Source organism: Myxocyprinus asiaticus, chromosome 49 (assembly GCF_019703515.2).
Source record: "Myxocyprinus asiaticus isolate MX2 ecotype Aquarium Trade chromosome 49, UBuf_Myxa_2, whole genome shotgun sequence".
Lineage (NCBI taxonomy): Eukaryota > Metazoa > Chordata > Actinopteri > Cypriniformes > Catostomidae > Myxocyprinus > Myxocyprinus asiaticus.
The window spans coordinates 18,272,284-18,277,863 of NC_059392.1; the positions used below are offsets into that span (position 1 = coordinate 18,272,284).

At 38.3% G+C, this 5,580-nt stretch overlaps 1 long non-coding RNA gene across 3 annotated transcripts; it reads left to right on the forward strand.

Annotated features, from left to right (window-relative positions):
- Positions 1-432: 432 nt before the first annotated feature.
- On the forward strand, positions 433-4,182 carry LOC127438313 (uncharacterized). Of its 3 annotated transcripts, none has more exons than XR_007896718.1 (8): positions 433-518; positions 2,469-2,613; positions 2,945-2,997; positions 3,075-3,125; positions 3,257-3,301; positions 3,407-3,457; positions 3,546-3,605; positions 3,717-4,182. It is a non-coding gene; the product is annotated as an uncharacterized LOC127438313 (long non-coding RNA). The 3 variants fall into 3 exon arrangements; XR_007896717.1 differs by lacking the exon at positions 433-518 and adding an exon at positions 2,037-2,083; XR_007896716.1 differs by lacking the exon at positions 433-518 and having other exon boundaries at positions 1,900-2,613.
- Positions 4,183-5,580: the final 1,398 nt, after the last annotated feature.

The window sequence follows — 5,580 nt, forward strand, 5'->3', positions numbered from 1 at the left end:
GCTGCTGGATGACAATCAGTCAGCCTTCAAAAGTGGACATTCCACCGAGACTGCCCTGCTGTCTGTCACTGAGTCACTGAGACAGGCAAGAGCTGGATCCAGATCATCCGTCCTGATTCTACTGGACCTTTCTGTAGCCTTTGACACAGTCAACCATCAGATCCAACTGTTCAGCCTCTCTACTCTGGGCATCACAGGAACTGTGCTTGACTGGTTTAAGTCCTATCTCTCAGGTAGGTCTTTCAAGGTAGCCTGGAGTGGTGAGGTGTCCAAGTCACATCAGCTACTTACTGGGGTACCTCAGGGCTCAGTACTTGGGACACTTTTCTTCTCTATATACACAACATCACTGGGACCCATCATTCAGGCAGATGGGTTCTCTTACCACTGCTACACCGATGACACACCGCTCTACTTGTCTTTCCAGCCCAATAACACCATGGAAACTGCTCGAATCTCTGACTGTTTGGCAGACATCTCGGCCTGGATGAAGGAACACCACCTGCAACTTAACCCAGGTAAGACTGAGCTCATCTTTCGAGACAACCTTGCTGTTGAACACAACATCACCATCATACAGTAATGCCTTCCAAAACGGTCAGAAATCTAGGGTAACCATCGATAGCAAACTCAGTTTCACAGACCACATCTCAAAGACAGCACGGCCATGTAGATTTACACTCTACAATATCAGGAAAATAAGACCCTTCCTCTCTGAACATGCCACACAACTTCTTGTTCAGTCACTTGTCATAACTAGACTGGACTACTATAACGCTCTCATTGCAGGCCTACCTGCATGCGCAATTAGGCGACTGCGAATGATCCAGGATGCAGCAGCATGTCTGGTCTTTAATGAACCAAAGAGAGTACATGTTACACTACTCCTTGTCTCTCTTCACTGGCTACCGGTTGATGCACAAATCAAATTCAAGGCTCTGGTGCTGGCATACAGAACAGTCACTGGGTCTGCTCCAGCATACCTAAAATGATTTCTGCAGAGCTACGTTCCCACCAGAAGCCTGCAGTCGGCTAATGAGCGGCAACTTGTTGTACCAACACAAAGAGGCACCGAAACGCTTTCCCAGACTTTCGGTTTCACTGTACCACATTGGTGGAATGACCTTCCCAACTCCATCTGTGAAGCAGACTCACTCTCTTTCTCCAAAAATGGCTAAAAGCACATCTTTTCCATTAGCACTTAACCATGCACTCATAATAATAATAATAATAATAATAATAATAATAAATTTTATATATATTCTTGTTGCACTCTAATCTGTCTTGGATGCTACTATTCTGATGCTAGTCAAATTTTGTAATGCAGCCCTTTTCGTACCACTGTCTCCTTAAGATGAATGGCATATGATGTATTATTCCTCTTTTGTAAGTCGCTCTGGATAAAAGCGTCTACCAAATGTATAAATGTAAATGTACTGTAGGTAAATGTGTAACATTATAAGTAGTCTTTATTCTTTATTACCAAGTCAATTTCAATAACTAATAGCCAATATAATTTCGATATAGCCTATAATATTTTAACATCAATTGCAAACGAGACATACATAAACTTGCTGAAATTAAACATAATATTTACTGAACATTTGCTAAAACATATAAAAAAGAAAATGGTTATCATGTGACAAAGATGTGCGTACATTTTGGAAGTGACACATTGGGGTGTTAACCCTTCTTTAAATCAGCAAATCTGGCAATAATCTCCAAATGACCAAATATGTTGTTATTTTTCACTTTGGGTATCAACATAAAATAAGATGACAGAGTGTCAGTGTGGTATATACGCATTCCGGATTGCCTCGCACCCGGTGGACCGCGTCGACTTTTTGAGTATACTTTTCTGACCGCTAACGAATAGGATCGCGTTCGACGCATGCACTACAACTGCTTTGTGACACTAGTTTAGTATAGTCAATGGCCAGCGCGTGCGTAGACAATGCCAGTAGTATCCAGCTGCAGACCCGCAGCACCAGCAGTTTCAGAACAGCATCGCCAGAACCGCAGCCACAGAACGGAAGTGAGGGGCGGAGTTATTGACAACGAGATAAGCATGGTGGAGAGCACGGTGATTTGTTTGTAATGTTTTTGCCATTATGTGGTGAATAATTAGCGTATATATTAAGTTAAGCGTTTATCTGCTAAATACTGAATCTGTGCATAGCTTTATCATCTTATTGAAGCTTGAATTTGTTGTCATGCTTTATTGTACAGAAAAAAATTTCTGCGGACTGTTCGGTTACTTTTCGGATGGCGTGTTGTAAATGGGCATTGCGATGAAGTTTTGAAGACGTTTAATATTTATGAATATAATAGTTTGTTCCATTTCTTCTGTTATATGCATTGTTTGTGAGTTAATGTTACCTTACCATTGAGTTTTTTAATCGCATTTGTCAAAGTTGAGATAATTGTGTGGTGCTTTTTTTTATTTTTTTATTTTTTATCTCTTGTAGAGACTTAAAACGATTCAGAGAGGTGACGCATTACCTCAGCTGCAACAGTAAGTGTTGCAGCAATTACCACTGCCCTTTTTGCTCGGCCAGCGTGTTGGTCAAATTAAAAAGTCATCTTCAAAGCCACTTCAACAAGGCCATGGAGGTATGAATATCTTGAGTTGTTTGTTTAATATATGTAGTCACAATATATTATAGTATAATATTTTACCAGTGTAAAAATATTAATATTGCGTAATATTGCGTTCAAGCTTTGCCATTCAGAGTGAGCCGTACAAGAGTTTAAGAAGCTTGCTTAATGGTTACTTGCACGATGTTCTGATTTTGCATGCTGTGACAGTTGTTACAAGAAAGACCCAAATACTGGTGACTGCTGTGATTTTGCATGGATTCAGAGCTTCAAACTGTTTGTGCCGTACAATGTAACTTTGCATATTAAGAAATCTGTTTTTATTATTTGTGTATTTTTGTTGCAGTAAGATGACAGCCAAAATTGCTCCTGGCACATGGATTGCTACTGAAAAACAAGGTTGGTTATAAAGAAGTCTGCTAAAGTTGGGACAAGTGTCAAACCCTTACACAACCTCATGCTTCTCCTTTTTTTAGGATGTCCCCCAACAAATTGGTGGTGTGGACTGTGGAGTCTTCATGTTGATGGTGAAACAAATTATGTTTTGATATAAATGATTGGTGTGCTTCTTAAGTAGTAGTTAAAGAAGGAATAAGGAAGCAATTTTTTATTTATGACATTTACAGAGATAATTTTCTTGATTTTTGTTGTTTTTCAGTATGCTCTACATCTTGTTTTGGGAGCACCTTTTGATTTTACATCTGTAAGTAATTACAGTTCAAGTAATTGACCTTTATGATGTTGTAGCAGTTGATATTTCAAGATTTCTCTATATTTTTGTCTTCCAATGCGACTTTCCAAACATAAGGATATGGTGGACTCTTATTCTTCTGGAGAACTTTGGGGTTTTCTATGAAAGGTAGATACTGGACATTGCCTCCAGCCCACCATTACATTTGCACCCCCTTCCGACCAATTCTAAATTAACCAAGAAATGTATGTTACAGTAGAGAAACCTTCAAGAGGCCCTTCCAAGTGGAGAACAAGCTACGCTTAACAGCAGTGAGGTATGTCTCAAATATAGACACACATATTTATCAGTGTATATATATCTTTGCAAATATTACATTTATAATAAATATTACAATTACATTTTTCTTTAACATTCTCTAATGAAGGAGCTCCCAGTAATCCGACACATGACAGAAGCTGTGAAATGGCTCCATTCCAACAGACATCTGCTCAGGGGCCCAGTGGAAGAGCCTCTTTTCCTTACAATGGATGAAGAGGACAAGGAAAAGGCCCTAAACAATCTCCTGGAACAATCAGAAGCTTCCAAAGAGCCCTTCACATTTCATTTTGTGTTCAAGGATGACATGGATTTATTTTTGCAGGAATGTCATGACAAAATGGGCCTAAGAGTGAATTGTTCATTTGAGGAATTTTAATTTAATTATTTGTTGTATAAAGTTTGATTGTTTCTTTTAAAATTATTATAATTGTTTTTATTTTATAATAGTATCTAGTTGTATTGTAGTTATATTTTTATTGAAATGTTTTAGTTTTCATATAGAAAAGTGCATGCTGCACAAGTTCTTGGCTTTGGAATAAACGTTTATTTTGAATGTTGTGATTAAAGTATATTTCATATTAAATGCCCAGGTTTCTTTAAGCATTATTTCTAACATCACGAACAGGAAATAATACAATGAAACGGATAACATTATACAATAATATTATACAAGATTAATGTTTTAAAATGCTTATTGTAATGTACCTTACTGTATCATTATAACTTACACTTGTACGAACTGAAAAGTGGCCTTATTTTAAAGTATGACGTTTCGCATGTAATAAAAGAAAATTACGTTCCAAAACCGTAGGTTGCGCGACTCCGTTAAGAACGTATGCTTCGCCCCTCACTTCCGTTCTGTGGCTGCGGTTCTGGCGCTGCTGCTCTGAAACTGCTAGAGCTGCGGGTCTGCAGCTGGATATACAATAGTATCCAGCTGCAGACGAGGACCACGTATGCAAATCAAGAAAATCTAGACTTCACGCGGCTGTGCTGATGATGTAATTTGTGTCGTCAAATACCTACCATAGAAATTATATTAATGTTAATTACTATCGTTAGATAGTATATTATTAAGTCATGAAATTAATGTCGTAAGAGCTAAGGATATTGTTGATTCTACAAGAAAATTGTACCAGTCCTCTTTCCTATAAAACTCTGACTTTCTGTCAATAGATGGTCAGATGGTGTCAGACTCCTCAAGCAAGAACTTTTGACTCAACCATGATCTCAGAAAAAAAGTTATCAGTGCATTTTCAGAAACAACACATGAAATATGGGCTTGAAGCCCAGCCTGAAGAAGGACATGGCCGTTCAAGATCCAGAGGGCCAGAAGACAGATCTGTTCCTTCAATCTGTCTCGAACCAACTCAAGTATTCATTGGACATGTATAAGTATGTAATGCGAGTAATTCATAGCATATCAATGGATATTCGTAATAAAAAAATGTCCATCAATGTTTTATGTAGGAACTCCTCCGTAACATCAGGAGTATCCCAAACAAACTGACTCTGCAGACGTTTGACTAGCCGATGAAGAAGCTGGCTTGACCTCCATCCTTCCATTAAAACAGAGAAGCAACTGAGGGGAGTTGTAGAGCTGGTGTTCGAAAAAGCCATCAATGACCTCAGCTTCTCTGACACATACACCACTATGTTTCTATCTGTGGCCCAGGTGAGTCACACGTTTACCTAATATTAATTTTAGAGTTGATTGTATTTCCAAAAAACTGAATCTGTTTAGTTTAGAACACAATCTAAACTAAAGAGTTATTTATGTATTCTGTGTTTGTAGCTGAAAGCACACCTGACCGGTCAGCCCAAGCTGATGGTCATCTTCAAGTCGCTGCTGATTCACCTCTTTTAGAAGGAGCTTCATCAGTATGTACATTAGTACTCAAATTACCTTTAAAATGTTCTTAAAATAAAGATACATTTAATGCAGAGAAAGTTTCTAATGTTACAATTCT